At 44.7% G+C, this 19323-nt stretch overlaps 2 long non-coding RNA genes across 10 annotated transcripts in view; both read left to right on the top strand.

Annotated features, from left to right (window-relative positions):
- The window catches only part of LOC113621526 (uncharacterized), a 52189-nt gene extending 41587 nt beyond the window's left edge, over nt 1-10602 (top strand). The window contains exons 3-6 of one of the 3 annotated variants that reach the window (XR_003433214.1): nt 7970-8096; nt 9489-9526; nt 9990-10307; nt 10411-10602. This is a non-coding gene — a long non-coding RNA (uncharacterized LOC113621526). Of the gene's footprint in view, nt 1-7969; nt 8097-9488; nt 9527-9989 lie in introns of all 3 variants that reach the window. The other 2 variants (XR_003433210.1, XR_003433211.1) reach the window with 2 other exon arrangements.
- A 268-nt stretch (nt 10603-10870) lies between these two features.
- LOC113621518 (uncharacterized) overlaps nt 10871-19323 on the top strand; it is a 77673-nt gene continuing 69220 nt past the window's right edge. For 6 of the 7 annotated variants that reach the window (XR_003433208.1, XR_003433203.1, XR_003433207.1 and 3 more), the window contains exons 1-2: nt 10871-13697; nt 14032-14146. This is a non-coding gene — a long non-coding RNA (uncharacterized LOC113621518). Of the gene's footprint in view, nt 13698-14031; nt 14147-17951; nt 18645-18809; nt 19056-19323 lie in introns of those variants that run through there. The other variant, XR_003433209.1, reaches the window with a different exon arrangement.

Below are 19323 nucleotides of genomic sequence, written 5' to 3'. Positions count from 1 at the left end.
TTTGATTTTTAAACCTAAATTTTGAGCTTATTTTTGTATATGGTATGAGGGAGTGTTCTAATTTCATTGATTTACATGTGGCTGTCCAGCTTTCCCAACACCACTTGTTCTCAGTTATATACTCTTGCTTCCTTTTTCAAAGATTAACTGACCATAGGTGTGTGGGTTGATTCTGGGCTCTCTATTCTCTTCCATAGATCTATATGTCTGTTTTTTGCCAATATCACATTGTTTTGATAACTGTAGATTTGTAGTATTGTCTGAAGTCTGGGAGTCTTATGCCTCTAGTTTTGTTCTTTTTTCTCAGAATTGCTTTGGCAATTCTCGGTCTTCTGTGATTCTATATAATTTTTATGATTATTTATTCTAGTTCTGTGAAAATATCATGGGTAATTTGATAGGGACAGTATTTCTGTAGATTGCTCTGGGTAGCTTGGCCATTTTAGCAATATTACTTCTTCCAATCCAAGAACATGGGATATCTTTCCATTGCAGTGAATCATTTTCAACTTCCTTTATCAGTGTTTTATAATTCTCACTATAAAGATCTTTCACTGCCTTGGTTAGTTTTATTCCTAGATATTTTATTTTTTGATGCAGTTTTAAATGGGAATTTTTTTTTTACTTTCTCTTTCTGATATTTCATGGCTAATGTAAGTAAATGCAACAGATTTCTGTATATTAATCTTGTATCCTGCTATATTACTGAATTCATTTGTTACTTCTAATAGTTTTTGTGTGGCATCTTTAGGGTTTTCTATATAGAGTGTCTTGTCATCTACATATAATGACAATTTTACCTCTTCCTTCCAATTTGGATACATTTTATTTCTTTTTCTTATGTGATTGCTGTGGCTAGGACTTCCAATACTGCATTGAATAGAAGTGGTGAGAATGAGCATCCTTGTCTTGGAATCGTGAATTTAGTAGGACAGCTTTCAGCTTTTCACCATTTAGTATTATGTTGGCTATGATTTTGTCATAAAATAGCTTTTATTATGTTGAGATATGTTCCACCTATACCCACTTTGGTGAGAGTTTTTATCATGAATGGATGTTGAATTTTATCAGATGCTCTTTCTTCACCTATTGATATGACCATGAGTTTTTGTTTTTCCTTTTGTTAATGTGGTGTATCACATTAATTGATTTGTGTATGTTGAATCACCCTGGATTGAATCCAACTTCATCATGGTGTATAATCCTTTTTATGTATTGTTGGCTTCAGTTTGCTCATATTTTGTTGAGGATTTTTGCATCTATATCCATCAAAGATATTGGCCTGTAATTTTCTTTTTTTCTTTTTTTTTGTAGGGTCTCTTTCTGGTTTTGTATCAAGTTGATGGTGGCTTCATAGAATGAATTTGGGAGTGTTCCCTCCTCTTCAGTCTTTTGGAAGAGTTTGAGAAGGATTGGTATAAGTTCTTCTTTGTATATTTGATAGAATTCCCCAGTGAAGCCATCCCATCATGGACTTTTGTTTGCAGGGAGTTTTTTTTTTTTTAGTACAGATTCTATTTCACTTCTAGCAATCAGTCTGTTCAAATTATCTGTTTCTTCTTGGCTCAGTTGTGGTTGGCTGTATTTTTCTAGAAACTTGTCCATTTCTTCTACATTGTCCAATTTTTTTGGCATATAACTATTTGTAGTATTTTCTTATTTTTTTTTGTATTTCTGTGGTATCAGTTGTTGTTTCTCCTCTTTAATTTCTTATTTTGTTTATTTGGGTCCTCTCTTCTTTTTGGTGAGCCTGGCCAGGGGTTTGTTGATTTTGTTTATCCTTTCAAACAAACAGCTCTGGGATTTATTGATCTTTTCTATGTTTTTATTTCTCTTTTATTTATTTCCTCTCCGATTTTATTATTTTCTTCCTACTGTTGACTTTGGGTTTTGTTTGTTCTTCATTTTCTAATTCTTTTAGGTGTTAGGTTAGGTTGTTTATTTGAAATTTTTCTTGTTTCTCAATGAAGGCCTGTATCGCTATGAACTTTCCTCTTAGAACTGCTTTTGTTGTAACCCATAGATGTTGTAAGGTGGTGTTTTCATTATCATTTTGTCTCAAGGTATATCTGATTTCCTCTTTGATTCCATTATTGACCCATTGTGTTTTTAGAAGCATGTTGTTTAGTCTTCATGTGTTCTTTTTCCCCCCACTTTTCTTTCTGTGGTTGATTTATAGTTTCATACCATTGTGGTCAGAAAAGATGCTTGAAACAATTTCTAGTCTCTTAAATTTGTTGAGGCTTGTTTTATGTCCTAGTATGTGGTCTATCCTAGAGAATGTTCCATGCATGCTTAAAAAGAATGTGCATTCTGTGTTTTTGTTTTTGTTTGTTTGTTTTGGGTATATATTGTCCTGTAGATACCAATTATGTCCAACTGTTTTATTGTGTCATTTAGGATCTCTGTTACTTATTGATTTTCTGTCTGGAAGATCTGTCCTTTGATGTCAGGGGCTGTTAAAGTCTCCTACTATTGTGTTCTTGTCAACTTCTCACTTTATGTCTGTTAGTATTTGTTTTATGTATTTAGGTACTCCTATATTGGGTGCATATATGTTAACAAGTGTAATATCCTCTTCTTTTAATGCCTCCTTTATCATTATTTAGTGTCCTTCTTTGTCTTTCTTTATGGGCTTTTTAAAAAGTCTCTTTTGTCTGATATGAGTATTGTCTACCTCCACTTTCATGTCCTTTCCATTTGCATGAAATATCTTTTTCCATCTCTTAACTTTCAATCTATATGTTTCTTTCAGCCTAAAGTGAGACTCTTGTAGGCAGCATGCTGTAGGTTCTTATTTTTTTATCCAATCTGCCACTCAATGTCTTTTGATTGAGGCATTTAGTCCATTGACATTTAAAGTAATTATTGATAAGTATGTATTTATTGTCATTTTAAACCTTGTTTTCCAGTGGATTTTGTAGTTCTTTTTTCTTTCTTCTTTTTGTTTTTACTTTTCTGGTTTTATAGTTTTCTTTTGTATTATAGTTGTGTTCCTTTCTTTTTGGTTTTTGTGATTCTTTTATTTTTTTGATTTGTGGTTATGCTGGTTTTCATGTATGTTAACCCATAACTATATCTACTTTTTGTAAACTGATAGTCATACAAGTTCAAACACATTCTAAAAGATCTACTTTTTTTACTCCCCTCCCCACACTTTGTGACTTTGGTATCCTATTTTACATCTTTATGTTTGTCCATTTGCTATTATTATAGTTACAATTGCTTTTATGAAAAATTTTAATTGTTTTTTAATCTATATACTGGCTTAAGTTATCTTCAATCCTTTTACATATTTGCCTTTCCTATTATGTTTTTTCCTTTCCTATGGATTCTTTCTCTTTTCTGTTTAGAGAAGACGTTACAATATTTCTTTTAGGGTAGGTTTAGCACTGCTGCATTGTTTTGTTGTTCTTTGTTTCCCCTCCTATTCTAAATGATAATCTTGCTGGGTAGAGTATTCTAGGTTGCAGGCTTTTCCTTTTCAGGGCTTCAAATATATCATGCCACTCTCTTCTGGATGGCAAAGTTTCTGTACAGAAATTAGCTGATAGCCTCATTGGGACTCTCTTGTAAATGACTCTGATTTTTCTCTCACTGCCTTTAGAATACTCTCTTTTTCTTCAACTTTTTCCAATTTAATTATATGTTTTGCTGTGGGTCTGTTTGGGTTCATCTTCTTTGGGACCCTCTGTGCTTCCTATACCTAAATATCTGTTTCCTTCTTTAGGTTTGGGAAGTTTTTAGCCATAATTTCTTCAAATACATTTTTGATCCCCCTTTCTCTTTCTTTTCCTTCTGGAACCCCTATAGTTTGGTGTGCTTTATATTATCCCATAGATCTTGTATGTTGCTTTCATTTTTTTCATTTGTCTTTCTGTCTGCTGATTGGGTTATTTCCATTATTCTATCTTCCAGATCACTTATTCATTCTTCTGTACTATTTAGTCTGCTATTGATTGCTTCTAGATTGGTTTCTATCTCAGCAATTGTATTGTCTAATTTTGATTGATTCCTCTTTATAGTTTCTAGTACCTTCTTACAGTGATCTGCACTTCTTTTGATAATCTTTCTTAATTCCTTTAGTATTTTTAGTACTTCCTTTTTGGACCTGGGGTCTGGTAGAATGGAGAGGTCTGTTTCATTGTTTGTTCTTTCAGGGGATTTCTCTTGCTCTTTTAATTGGCAGTAGTTCCTGTGCTTTTTCATTTTACTTAAGTTTCTCTGACTCTGTATTTAGGAGAAAAAGTTATCTACTGTGGTCTTGAAGGCTGTTTTTCTGTGGCAGCATCCCTGTGTAGACTGTGTGCATCCAAAATTTTTGGTGTGAGGACTGTTTTCGGTATGGATGCCAGCTATGTCTTTCCTCAGAGTGTGCTGGTCATTGTCCCCTTGGTAGGAGGTGTATTTTTTGTTGTGGTGATTAGAGCCTGCACTGGTTGTTAGGCAAATCCTCCTCTTTGCTCTATGGCTGTCACAGCCCTGTCAGGGACAGGGTCTGGTCCCCAGTTGTTGGAGTAGAAACCCCCAGATCTGGCTGTAAGCTGTGGTGTGAGGTAGGTGGGACTGGAGCCCTCCCACTGGGAAATGAATCGCTGCATATTCCTCCCACAGGGCTTTTTACCATGGACATGAGATTCTGTTACACTGCCCACCACCCTCTGTGTGGATCAACAAAGTCCACTGCTCGTGGACCCGCCTCCAGACTTGGCTCCAATACCCTGCCTCCCATGAGTGAGCCCTCACAAAGCCTGCCATGGCCAGAGCTGCATGCTACTATGAGAACAGTGACAGTGGGTATCTTATGGCAGACCCACATCCCACCCTGCATGTGCTAATAAAGGGGCTCCTATGGCAGACCTGTACCATTTTGCACATATTAACAATGGTGGCCTGGACCACACCCTAGGCCCTTCAGGCTGTCTCTGCACAGCTAAACTGAGTCTTCTCTCAGGGTCTGTACTCTGAAACCCGAGTTTCAGTACCTAGCCACTGCACGTACTAGCAGGCACGTGTTTCGGGCTGGGAGGTGCGGTGACCATGGCAGCCATTACTGCCAGTCTCTCTTTGCCCTGATTGCTAGCAAACCAGCACCTGCACACTCCTCTTGAGCAAAGTACAGGTGACTCCACCACCGTATATGCCCAGGTGGACCTCCCTGCCAGTGAAGGGGATTCCCAGGGCAAGGGAACTTTTCCTCTTTCACAGCTTCCTCCCAGGGGCACAGGTTCCATTCCAATTCCTTCCTTTTTTTTTTTCTTTTTTCATTCTACCTGGTTATGTGGGGATCTTTCTTGCAGTTTTGGTTGTATAAAAGATCTTCTGCCAGCTTTCAGTTGGTTTTCTGTGAGAATTGTTCCACATGTAAATGTATTATTATGTGTTTGTGGGGGGAGGTGAGCTCCACATCCTACTCCACCATCTTGATCTCTGCCCCTGAAAGATTTTTTTTAAGTTGGCAAGAGTTAAAATATCACCAAGACAATTATCCAAGGTATGTAGTGCTTTTTTATTTTGCAATATCTTAGATTCACAGAAAAGTTGTAGAGATAGTACAGAAAGTCTACCTACAACCTTCACCCAGCTTCCCTCATGTTCATGTCTTACATAATAGATACATTTATCAAAACTGAGAGGTTAACGTTGGTACAATTAAATTATAGACTTTATTTGGATTTTACTAATGTCCTTTTTTTGTTCCAGCATCCAATCCAGGAGACCACATCATTATGTTTCCTCAGTGTCTTACCGTCTGTGACAATTTTTCAGAGCCTGCTGTTGTAAATCAGGGGTTCTCAGCCCTGACTGTCCATTAGAATCACTTAGGAAGCCTTTGAGGAGCACCAAGGCCAGAGCCACTCACCAATTACACCAGAGTTGCTGGGTGTGGCCGGGACCAGTATCAGTTTTTCTGTAGCTCCAGGTGATTCTGATGTGCAGCCAGCCAGAGTTAACATATCAGAATTCCTACTCATCCAGCCAAAGTTCTTCTTAGCATGAGCCAATGACTATTTATAACTTAATTTTTAATGACACATGAATATTTAAATACATTTCTTACATAGTGCTTACTAGTGCTTTATAACTATTTTATCACATCAGAACATTGCAGACAAAGGTTGTCTCTTTTAATTACCCCTCAGTTATAGGGATAATTAAGAGACTTCCCCTTCTCCAGAAACACAGACACTCACCCTTATGACTTTGGTTTGTATCTTTACTGACTTTTTTCTATGATTTTTCATCAAAACATTAGGAAACAAGATGGCACTGTGTGTTTATGGTTTTAAATGTGTTTATGGTTTTAAATGGTATCATGTAACATTCTACAGTATGTTTTTTCACTTGATATGTCTCAGAGATTTATCCACATTGTGATTATAAGTCTAGCTCATTCATTTTAATAGTTTCATAGTATTTCATAGTATGAAAATACACTAACTTGTTTATTTATGGACATTTAACTTATATCTCTGTGTTTGCTCTTGCAAGCCCTGCTGCCATGTGCATCCTTTGGTATGTCACAGAATGCTCCTTACAGTATAGCATTTATGTCAATAAGTACAACACCATCTGGTTTCCAGCATGTTTCTATGTAAAAGAATGAATATCTAGAAATAGAAGTGTTAGACCTCAAAGGGTGTGGAGTCTGCATGTTTTGTTTTAGTTGATATTATCTTATTCCCATCCTTACCAGCTTTCCCAATTGATTCTCACTTTATTCTCCCAGAAGCAGTGTATGAGAGTACCAGTTATCCCAACATCTTTGCCAACACTTAATTTATCAAACTTTTTAATGCTTGCCAACAAACAGGTAATAAATGTTATCTCATTCTTTTAATTTGCATTCAGTGACTATTTTAATAGAACTGTAAAACACCAGAGTTGAAAGAGACCTCATTGATCATATAGTCCAACCCCTCTGTTTAAAGAAGAATTTTTTAAATTGCATGTAAGTAATACATGAACACATTATCATGATGAAAGTCTAAAATGAAATTGCAATGTATTGAATAAAAATGAAAGTCCTCTTTTGCATCTTCCTCTGACCCCCTTACTGAGAAGTAAACTAATGTTGATTTGTTGGTATATTATGATGGCTCATTTACTACATATGTATCAATACATGCATATGTAAATGCACAAAAAATATAGCAGGTGGAGATGGTGTTTTATGTAAAAGTAATATAGCTCTGTGTATTTTTCTGTGGTTATCATTTTCTCAAAACAACATATCTTAGAAACCTTTCCATATCAGCACACAAAGGTTGGTCTATTTTTAAACTGTTGCCTAAAATTCTATAGTATGGCATGTATTAGCTATTTATTGCTGTGTAACAAATTATCCCCCAATTTAGCACTTTAAAACAACACACATTTATTATCTACTCAGTTTCTGAGACCAGGAATCTGGGAACAACTTATCCTGGTGGTTCTGGATCAGAGTCTCTCATGAGGTTGCAGTTGAGCTGTGGGCCAGGGCTACAGTCAACTGAAGACTTGGCTGGGAGTAAAACATTGGCGTATAAGGTATAAGCCATCACTTACATGGGTATTGGCAAGAAGACTCAGTCTTTCTGTGCATGGGGCTTTCTATAAGGGTGCTCACAACAAGGCAGCTTCCTTAGTGATAAGAAAGAGGGAGAGAACCCAAGATGGAAGCTGATGTCTTTTTATAGCCTAAGTTCAAGAATGGCATGCCATCACTCTGCCATGTGCTATTGGCTATTGGTCATGCATAACAACCCTGGTTCAATGGGAGAGGACTACACCTGGGGCAATACCAGGAGGCGGGGTCATGGAGGGCCAACTTGGATGTTGGCTACCACATGAGGTTACTGTGGTGGTTTTCAGGTTTTCACAGTCACATGCAGCACTGCCATGAACATACTTGGGCATGCTTCTTGATGCACCTGTACTTCTCTCCAAGTCTTAAAGTAGAATTGTGTTCTTTTTCATTTTCAAATAGGGAAATTGAAACTAGAGAAAAGCGACCTCTCCAAGGTTACACTGCTAGTCCCCTGCTAGTCCAGGATTACAACTTCAATCACCTGACTTTCAGTCTATTCCACCTCCAGAGCCTTTCTGTGGGCAAGGTAAATATGGGCTGAGATTTCAAAACATAACCTGAGATAAAGCCTCGCTGGTAATTGTCAACAGTCAGTTCCCAGAATACCAGCAAACGTGTAACGGCGAATGTTGCTTTGTAGGTGCTAAATATACGTCACTGCACTCAAAGTCTAGCTTAGCCAATGTGTGAATCCCTGGTCTGCCTTGATTAAAAAGAAGCTGGTGGAAACAAGGAATCCTTTCTGTGCCATAATCAACAGAAACACTGGAGTCAGACAGACCTGTATTTGAATTCCAGCTCTAGCTCTATGACTGTGAACCAGCCACATAATTCCTCTGATCCTGTTTTTTCACCTATAAAATGGGAATGTGCAGAGTACCTATTGCACAGGGTCGTGCTGAGGATTACTCGTGCTGATATATGTGATGCGCCAGCTCAGGGGCTGGCCTGCTCCATGGAGGAGCACCATGGGGCTGCTATTCTCTGTACTTTTCCTGGTGGACCCACTTGAGCTATCCATCAAGCTTCCTGAATGAATGAACTACAATTTTCTAACAATAAGTGATGCAGACAGAGCCTAGTTTATACCCTTTCACATCTCCTGATTCTCTGCTGTTTACACTGACCACTATATTGTGGCCTGTGTTTCCTGTTGCAAGCGATCCAGATATTTGGTGAATGGGTGTGCAGTAAGCATGGAGCCCACTGAGGGCTGCCCTCCAGCTCAGTACACAGTGCTCTTGCTGGCCCAGGTGTGGGTGGTAGTTGTCTATGCTACTCTCCCGTCAGGCCTAACCTGAATCTTCCTCACCTCTGCGACTCTAGCTCCAACAGAGGGCCCCAGAACCTTAGAAGTGTCTGGAATGAATGAATGAATAATTGAATGAATGAAAAGAGATCAATTTAACCAAATCAAGTGAAATAGGGGTTGTCACAATGGACATCTTTGGGACATCAGATAATCACCTGGATTCTGATTTAAGATGTTAAGAGGTTTGGGGGATGTGGAATAACTTTGAGTTCTCAGATGTCCAGCAGAAGGAAGGAGGGTAGAGTAGGACAAGAAGATGGAAGAGGGGCAGGTGGGGAGCTAGTTTCTATGTGGTCATTTTATGGTGCCTTTGGGACTTACAGAATAGACATCATCTACTGGGTGGAGCTTGAGAGAGACACCATGACTTTTCACCAGCTGATAAGCAAATGGACTTTTGACCATAGGTCACTGGATTTCCTTGAGCTTCAGGAAAGGATTTCTGGGACCCCAACTGTTCTTTAGCATGTAAAGGACACACAGGGTTTCTGGCCAGTGCCAGACAAGGACAGAGATGTATAGATATAAAGGGGAAGTGACAAATGTCACAGGCAAGTGATTCCCAAGGCCATTACCAGAAGGACACAAGCATTCTCTCTCTTTTAGGATCCTGGAAGGTCCAATGACACCCCCACAGGGAACATGTGAGTTTGGCTTCCCAACCCTACCCCTCGCCCCAGCATTTCCTCCACAGCCCCGAAGAAGACCCAGCTCCTGGAGGGAGGCTGGCTCACTGGCTTCAGTGGCAAAGACTCATTTCCTCCTCTGCTTGGGAAGCTGTAGGGAGCCAGACTGGGTCCATCAGCTGCCCTCGCTGGCTCAGAGGGAGGTGCACCCCTGGAGGGACCTAGGTGGGAAGGGCAGGGGATCCAGGGTACCCATGCAGCGCTAGCGCTCAGCGCAGCCACAATGCCACTCCTGGCGAGGCTCCGTGGGGCACGCCAGGCACTAACCCTGACAGGCAAAGGCCTGCACAGGCCAAGTTTCACACAGTGCTCTCGCTCCAAACCCCTCCACTGTTCTTCCTCGGGAAGCTTCCTGTTGAAAGATAAATGTTTTGCCCGTGACCAAATGGATTGATATTTATTTATTTTCCTTTCCTTCCAGGCCTGTGCCAGCCCAGACAGGTCAAAGGGCAGGATTCCAAGCAGCTGAGATGATCTCTAGAGAAACCTGGAACTGCCCTGTGACACAAGTGTGGCAGAAAGAGGCAGGCCCAGGGGTTGCCAGCACCCCACGATCCCTTGGCAAGTGGGGCACCCCTCAGGGTGGGAAGGGGCCCCTACCTGTTTGGTGAACCTGGCCACTGGTTCCTGAATCTCTGCTTTCAAGGGCCTTGAGTGGCTTATGTCCCAGGAACATGGAGACATCACAGAGCACTTACATCCAAAATCCATTTTCCTTCAAAAGAGTGCCCTGGTCAGAGTAAGTAAAGGGGATCCTGTACAGTTTGGTAAATCAGTGATTGGTCTATACTGTAACTGAGCCTTTAGAACTGACCGTGAGCTTCCCGATGTGATTCTCACAGGAGAGCGCTACAGAGCTCCTGGAAAATCCCCTATCGACCCTGCCAGGAAACAGGGGTTCCACAGAGGTGACCGTGGCGGACAAGTAAAGACAATTCCAAAGTGTAAACATATTTTTTATAATTTAGATATAAAACATCAGAAGAACACTGTACTCACCTTATACTCTGAAATAAATTGAACAAAACAGTGAAGTCAGACAAAGACAAATATTGTATAATACCACTTATGTGTGGAATCTAAAAAATAATACAATTGAATCTATGTACAAAACAAAAACAGACTCATGGACAGAAAACAAACTTATAGTTACCAAAGGGGAAAGAGGGCGGGGCAGGGATAAATTAGGAGTATGGGACTGACAGATACACACTACTAAACATAAAATAGATAAGCAACAAGGACTTGCTGTAATATGGCAACACAGGGAACTATATTCAATATCTTATAATAACCTGTAATGGAAAATAATCTGGAAATATATATATAACTGAAGCACTTTGCTGTCCACCTGAAACTAACACAATATTATAAATCAACTCTACTTCAGTTTTTTAAATTGAGCATAATTTGATAGCTCAGGCCCACTGGGGAGGGTGGAGCAAGTGCCCCTACACAGGTGGCCCCCGAGAGTCCTGCATTTGAGTTCTTGCTGTTGTTGGCTTATTATAATTTTGTGACCTGCCCCTTTGTCAAGCTGTCAGCATGTGACCCTCAGCAGCTTCTCTACCTCCTTGAAGTTACTGCTTCCAGGATTGGAGCCTAAATGTGGTACATGGGGAGGGGCCAAGGGGGCAGGGGAGGGGGCGAGGAAGTGTGGTTCTGCCTTCGTCCTCCATCCTGGAGTGTGTAACTTCTCTGCCGTGGACCCCAGGCTCCCCATCTGAAATACAGGGAATTAGAAAAAGTGACTCCGTAAGGCTCTAAGCTTGGTAATTCCCATGAAGATGCTCTAAAGTGATCTCAAACTCAGCGTATCAACCCAAATGAGATTAAACTGTGGTTGTCTGTGTAGCTGCCTCACTCCTCCTGTAATCGGTGCACTCCTATGGGCAGGGGCCATCTTATAGTCATCCTCCAGCGCCTGGCAGGTAGCAGGGCTGTGATACACAAGGGTGGACATGCAAATGGACCGGCCAGCTGAGACCGAAGCACTGATTCTCTCCAGCTGTGAACCTCTCACCTGTCTCCTCAGCTCAGTCACAAGCTCTCTGGGAGCGAAGAATAGATCTTTTCTTCACGAGGTCTCCAAGCAGGGCTGATGGGCACTCAGGGTGCACTTGTGTGTCCAGGTCAGTTGTTAAAATACTGAAAAACTTCCGTACAGTTGCTGCCTGAGCCCTAGAGTGCCCCCCACCCCTAGATGCCCAGCACCTCATCCAATGCCCCCAGCTCCCTGTCTGGCTGCTAAAGGGTGATGTCTGGCCTAGCAGGGCCTCCAGGACTCTGCTCCAGCTCTATGGCTGCATCCTTCTCACTGGTCAGTGTATTGCCGTGCTATTGTTAAATGTCTGAGTGATGGACCCGCCCGATGCAGATGATGGGGATGCAGCAGATGCCTGGTAGATGCTACTTGTTACCTGAGAATCGATATATGTGGGCTCTGGTCTCCCAGTGGACTGACGGAGTTCTCAGCAAGGAAGTGGGCAGTGTGCTGCCTGATGCCCAAAGACAAGTTTACAGGTCCCTGGCTGGACAACATAAGGCCCTCCAAGGACACCCGCAGGGGAAGGAAAGTACAGACTTGCTGTCCTTGCCACTCTCATCCCTGTCAATCCATCCGTCCATCCATCCATCTGTCCACCCATCCACTGTTTGGGGCCCACACTTCAGGCACATCAGCTCCAGGAAGACCAGAGAGCACGTCATGCCGTACAGTGAGCTGGGCCAGACGGGCAGGGGCAGTAGGAAGAGGTCAGACTTGGTGCTGGGGGTCGGAGTCGGGGTCGCTGGTCTGAGCCCCAGCCCTCTGACCAGCCTGGCGGCCAGACTCTCGGAGCCTGTATTTCCTCTTCGGCACAAGTAACAGAGTTAAACCTACTTTTAGCTTGTTGTGAGGCCTGGTGAGTCTAACAAAGGCTCTGATCTGGGTCCACAGTTGGGGCTTCTCCTCTAGATGGAATCTTATTTGGAGAAATCAGGACTTGAAAAATGACAGAGTGGTTACACAGGTATGTCTTGTTTGCAAAGACGCATCGAGCTGTACACTTATGTATGCCCTTCTGTACGCAAAGTAGATACAGTAAAAAGCTAAAACACCAAACGTTCTCAGGCATCGAAAATATTATCAGGAAAAAAGTTGAGATGCTAAAACAGATAGCTGAGAAAAATCTAGGATTTTAGTCGGTTTTAGTCGATTTAGTTGATTTTAGCCAGGGGGTCGGTACATTCCAGGCCAGGGATCATTATAAACAAAGGTAGGACAGGCTTTTTCACAAGGCTGTGGGAGGACAGGGGTAAGGCGGGCACGGGGCCAGGACAAGGCCCTGAGTTATGTGAGGAGGTCTGTGTAAGAAGCCATGCAGCAGTGGGCAGGGGAAATGAACACCAAGAGACTCTCAGGACCTCCCATGTTCCTGAAGCCTGGATGCCCCAAGGCAGGCAGAGATGGAATCCTCTGGACAACTTCTCTCTGCAACTCATCCAGCTCCTCTCCAGGCTCTCTCCTCTGCAGGTGGAGGGGCCCAGGGCCTGGCGAGGCCACCCCTGTCCACATGGGAAAAGTGCAGGTAGGTCCAAGAGACAGAATCTCCTTCCTCACCGTGGGGAGAGGAGGGGTGTGTGTCTCCTTCAGCTCCTGGGTCAGCCTTCCCGCCTGGGGCCTCAGAGAAGCCTCAGAGACAGGACCCTTCCTGTCCGGGGCCAAATCTTCAGATCAATGGGTTCATGCCACCGAGGTTGTGCAGACAATCCCCCACTACACCCCTCTGCTCCTGGAAGAGCTCTTTCTGGAGCAGCTGAAATGGTGTAGGTAACTTTCTGTGCTTTCCCAGGAAGTCAGAAGTCAGAGACAGCCGGCCAAGCTCTTGTGGGTTCGTTCATCTGGATACCAGATGGGAGGGGCAGAAAGAGGGCTCCTTAAAGCAAAAGGAAATGAGAGCTGAAGACAAAGTCTGCAAGCAGCCAGAGGCCCGCCCACCTGTAGCAGCCGAGGCTTGTTGGTCCCAAAATCTGTTGTCCACTGTTCCATGGGATATTTAGCTGAGAATATGGCCACTCAGAAGGAAGACTACATTTCCCAGCGTTTCTTACAGTAGATACGGCCATGTGACTAACATCTAGTTAACAGGTAAGTGCCATTTCAGGGACGTTTATTTAAAGGGAAGAGATAGACCTTTTCTCCTTTTCCTCCTTGGTGTCTGGAATGTGGGTTTAATGGCTGGAACTTGAGCAGCCATTTTGGACCATGAGGCAATCTTGGGACTGAAGCAATATATAGAAAAGCAACAAGGCAGAAGGATACTGTGGGTTCTTGACCTCATGGAGCTGCTATACTAGCACTAGGCCACCTACCTCTGGCTAGTTCTGTGAAAAGAAAGAGCCTTGTATTTTGCTTAAGTCATTTGCTATTTTGGATTTCTCTGGTACTAACAGTCAAAGTTAATATTACACCATTTTTCAAGGTGCAAATCCAGCCTCCTCCAAGAAACGCTGCCAGATGGTGTGTCGCTACTTGCAAAGTCCTTTCACATGCATTTAAAAAAATCCATTTCCTGTTTTCTGCACAATCACCTCTAGGTAGGTATTATTGCCAGCATACCACAGGTAAGGAGGAGGCGGCTCAGAGGGGTAAACAGTTTTCTGGTTTGGCAACACTCTTCAGCTTAAATATGAATTACTAATGCCTGTGTTGATCTCCCCTCCTGCCCGTGATCTTCTCCGTGGCCCAGAGGGGGCTGATTCAACTCTGATTCCCTCCAGGGCTGAGGGCTCCACCCACAGCAGGTGCTCTGTAAATTTGTGCCAAATTGATTTACTGTGTATGCAACAAGTTCTCCTCCATCCAAAGACATTGATTTCTTCTAAACTCCATTTCTCTCTTTGACATTCTCTAAGAAAGGGAGAAAAACTCGAAGGAGAGAAAAGAGCTTGGTCCTTTTGGGTGAATCTTTGGCCTGTAGAGGGCCAGGTGGCCAAGGCTTGGTAGTGTATGAAGGGACCTGCTCTGGGGTGTCAGAGGACCCAGGACAAAGTACCAGGGACCCGGAGCTGGGGCTGCAAGAGGAAAGTGTGGGGAGGAGGGGCCTCTGAAGCTGGGGGCCTGGCAAGGGTTCCATCCAGCTCCCTCTCTGGGGGCAGGGAGGTGGGCATGCAGAGCCCAGGGAAAGCAATGAAAGGAGCTGGTTTCATAGCCAGATGGTTTTTGCAAGTATTACTTCATTGAGCCTCACAGCACTCCTCTGGAGTAGGGTGGCAGGCAATTTCATCTTTTGAAGGGGGTGGAGAGCTGAAGGAGGAGAAGGAAAACGAAATCTGGTGACCCGGCTATGAGGAAAAAACACTGCCCCAGATTTGCAAATCTCCTGTGGGGAGGGAGGGACCCAAGGATTCTACCTCATGATGAAAATAACTGTTCTCCCCCCATATTCAACCAATGGCTCTTTACTGGGTTCATAGGCCAGCAACTTTGATCTGCCCAACAATTCTTGGAGGACAGAGGCAGGCATTGCCCCTTTCAACAGATGAGGAACCTGAAACCCAGAAAGGGAAAGTGACTTGCCCAAGGTCACACAGCAAGGGCAGGGGCAAAACCAGGACTGCAGTCACTTCTTGGTCTTAGCAATGGAGAAGGGGCCTTGTGTGCCACAGGCTCCCATAACCATGCACAGATGTAACCTGGGACTTCAGACTCCTTCTTCTGGCACCTTCTGTTGACAAGGGCTTACGTAGGAGACTGGCTTCCCTGGAGAGACAGTACTGCTTGTCCTAAGCATCCCAAGACCCTACTTGGATGCTACTTTCTTCATTCATTCATTCATTCATTCATTCATTCATTTATGGTTGCACTGGGTCTTCGTTGCTGTGCATGGGCTTTCTCTAGTTGCGGAGAGCGGGGCCTGCTCTTCATTGCGGTGCGCGGGCTTCTCATTGCGGTGGCTTCTTTTGTGGAGCACGGGCTCTAGGAGTGCAGGCTTCAGTAGTTGTGGCACGTGGGCTCAGTAGTTGTGGTGCACAGGCTTAGTTGCTCTGCAGCACGTGGGATCTTCCCAGACCAGGGCTCGAACCCGTGTCCCCTGCACTGGCAGGCGGATTCTTAACCACTGTGCCACCAGGGAAGCCCCTCGGATGCTACTTTCTTCAAGGAGTTGTCATTCATCTTCCCTCCCCCACGGTCCTCCAATACTTGTGACACACTGTCTGTGCCCTGTCACTCGTGTCACATATAATCCTTGACCCAGGTCTTGGCTCTCTGACTACTGGGTGCACCCAGGGTGTAACCGCCATGCCTGGGTACCCCTCACGCTCCTTGGGTATGAGAGACGAGTTGGAGTGACCTCCTGATGGAATGAAGTCAGCTGTGGCTGTGAGACGCTGGGCTGGAGGATGCCGCTAAGTGCCTGTGGTATACACTGGGCCCTGGGAGGGCAGTCTCGAAGGCTGGGGGTATGCGAAGGATTGGCAGCCTCTCAGCAGTGCTCTAGGCCAGGACTTTCCCTGAGGGGTTTGCAGAGCTAAGGAGAAGCGTCCATGAAACAACCCAGGGTCCATCTCCCAGTGATTGTAGCTGCAGTCCTTTAAGAAACCTGCTAGTGGAGACTGTTTCAGATGCCCAGGAAGGGCCCCTTCTGCAAAGGAGAGACGCCCAGCCAGACCCCATCACCCAGATGGGCCTTCCTGAGCTGCCCTGGAGTCTGTATGTCCGGGGGCGATGGGCTCAGCCCCGGCAGCCACAGTCCCGTCACACTCTGCCGGGGCGCTGGGCAGTGTAACACCCTCCCCCAAATCCTGGGCTCCCACCTCCACGCCGTGGTTGATAGCTGTAAGTGTAATTTAAATAAATAGCAGCATAAGGCCAACCACAACGAGTAATCTTATTTTATTTTTTTTTTGCGGTACGCGGGCCTCTCACTGCTGTGGCCTCTCCCACCGCGGAGCACAGGCTCCGGACGCGCAGGCTCAGCGGCCATGGCTCACGGGCCCAGCCGCTCCGCGGCATGTGGGATCTTCCCGGACCGGGGCACGAACCCGCGTCCCTGTATCAGCAGGCAGACTCTCAACCACTGCGCCACCAGGGAAGCCCCACAATGAGTAATCTTATGACTAATAAGAACCTTAAGCCAAAAGGATCGTTTTCCCTCTTGTGTCTTAATGCTGCTTTCCGGGGTGGGGCTAGATGGCTGGCTGCTCAGGGGCTGGAGAGCAAACGAGGTGAGGGCACACGCCTCACCCTCACCCTTGGTCCTTCTCTGTCTTCCCAGACGTTTCTAAGTGTGATTTTTTTTGTTTGTTTGTTTTTTAACATCTTTATTGGAGTATAATTGCTTTACAATGGTGTGTTAGTTTCTGCTTTATATCAAAGTGAATCAATTATACATATACATATGTTCCCATTATCTCTTCCCTCTTGCATCTCCCTCCCTCCCACCCTCCCTATCCCACCCATCTAGGTCACAAAGCACCAAGCTGATCTCCCTGTGCCATGCGGCTTCTTCCCACTAGCTATCTATTTTACGTTTGGTAGTTTTGAGGAACGCAAAAACGCTAGACACGCAGGCCCAGTCACATATATGAAAGAGATTATCTCTTCATTTCTTATTAACTTCAGCCCACAACTTCCTCAAAGACATCTCCCAGGACTGCAGCATCTAAATGCTTCTGCACATGAACTTTATTCCTTTGATTTCCCCTTCATGGTGTTTCAGCAGGATTTTGCAGCAGCATTCTCACTCTGCTCAGCTCCCTGCCCCCAGCCCTCCTTGCAGGGCCTCTTCTAAAACTCCAACGGGGTCTTCGCTCTCCTGCGTCAAATTCTTCCATGGCTCTGCAATACCCAGAGCAGGCTCTCAGCCTACACAGCAGAATCACCTGGGAGCTTTAAAAAAAATTGATGCTTAAGCCCCAACCAGACCAATTAAATCAGAATTTGGAGGGCAGGCACTAATCATTTCTTTTTTTTTAACATCTTTATTGGAGTGTAATTGCTTTACAATGGTGTGTTAGTTTCTGCTGTGTAACAGTGAATCAGCTATACATATACATATATCCCTATATTTCCTCCCTCTTGCGTCTTCCTCCCTATCCCACCCCTCTAGGTGGTCACAAAGTACTGAGCTGATCTCCCTGTGCTATGCAGCTGCTTCCCCCTAGCTATCTATTTTACATTTGGGAGTGTATGTATGTCCATGCCACTCTCTCACTTCAGCCCAGCTTACCCTCCCCCCTCCCTGTGTCCTCAAGTCCATTCTCTACGTCTGCATCTTTATTCCTGTCCTGCCCGTAGGTTCATCAGAACCATTTTTTTTTTTTAGATTCCATATATATGTGTTAGCATATGGTATTTGTTTTTCTCTTTCTGACTTACTTCACTCTGTATGACAGACTCTAGGTCCATCCACCTCACTACAAATAACTCAATTTCATTTCTTTTTATGGCTCAGTAATATTCCATTGTATATATGCAGGCACTAATCATTTTTAAAAGCTCGCAGGTAATTCAAATACAGAGCCATTGGTCTAAAGGGTAAAGTAAAGAGAGAGAAAGCTCCTCTAATCCAGAAGGAATTAGAGAATTAGCAAAGCACCATTTGCAACCACTGATAGAATAATGGACACCTGCAAGTCAATAGATGCTAAAACCATTGGGTGAGAGGTCTTTGAGGAGCAGGATATTCACACAGTCCCCAAATAATACTCTGTGTGCCGGGTTTAAAAAGATGAGACTAGAACAGTGTGCTCAGAATGTGGTCCCCTGGGGTGGCAGCAGCATCACCACCTGGCAGCAAATTCTCGGGCCCACCTGGGACCCACTGAATCAGAAACTCTAGCACTTGGGGCTCCAGTGATGGTTTAACACAGCCTCCAGGTGATGTGAGTTTGAGAACCACTTCGCTCAAGGACCTCTGGGGCGGGCATCACCAGGAGCTGCTCAGACCCCCTTAGGAAAGAAGGATTCATCATCCCTGGTGCTAAGAGCATGGTCAGACCGCAGCCTGCACGTGGCCCGTGAGGCTGGGCTGAGCTGAAGAAACCTGCCTGGAGCAAGATCTCGCCTCCCTCCTGGGCCGTCCCACAGTGGGTGAGTGATCAACTTAGTGGTATAAATGTCTGGCCCCTCCCCCCAACAAGGACAACACCGAAGCATCCCCGCCCCCGCCCCAGCTCCCAGCCCCTGGAGTCAGCTGAAGCCTCCACTTCTTCCCTTATGCAATCCTGCGTCCACCCTTCCCCCGCCCCCGCACAGGTGTGGCTCCTAACAGCTCTCGGCCGTACGACCGAGAGGCTGCTCTTCATCTCAGAGTCCATTTCCGAGAGAGGCTGTGCTGCAGCAGCTCCGGAGGGCTCTGCCCCGAGTCGTCTTCAGCAGCGGCGTCTGCTTCGTCCTCACCACGCGTATCACTCGCTCACTGTGTGCAGAGCCGGCAGCGGAGAGCGCTAAGTGCATTTTTCTGTTCAGTTCTCAGGCCCACCCTGGGTCTCCGTCTCACAGGTGAGGCTCAGAGAGGTGAAGGTGGAGGGCCAGGGCTGGTCTCTCTGACGCCAGTATCACTCTTCTATCTACCAAGCTTTCATCTACTCACTCTCTTGTCTCCCAGGGGTGCCCACACTCATGAGGGTCTGTGGGGTCAGGGTGGGGTGTAGAGGGGCCGGGAACAGGGTCCCAGAAGCTTGATACACTCGGGGAAGTGCTGGGCTGACCCCAGGCTTTCCACGGTAACCCCTGAGCCAGCAGCCAGGGCTCTTGAGCCACTCAAACA

This window comes from Aethalodelphis obliquidens, unplaced genomic scaffold (assembly GCF_003676395.1).
Source record: "Aethalodelphis obliquidens isolate GAN/ISIS:26980383/991018 unplaced genomic scaffold, ASM367639v1 scaffold1, whole genome shotgun sequence".
NCBI classification, from domain to species: Eukaryota; Metazoa; Chordata; class Mammalia; order Artiodactyla; family Delphinidae; genus Aethalodelphis; species Aethalodelphis obliquidens.
This window is presented reverse-complemented; position numbering and strand designations above follow the sequence as displayed.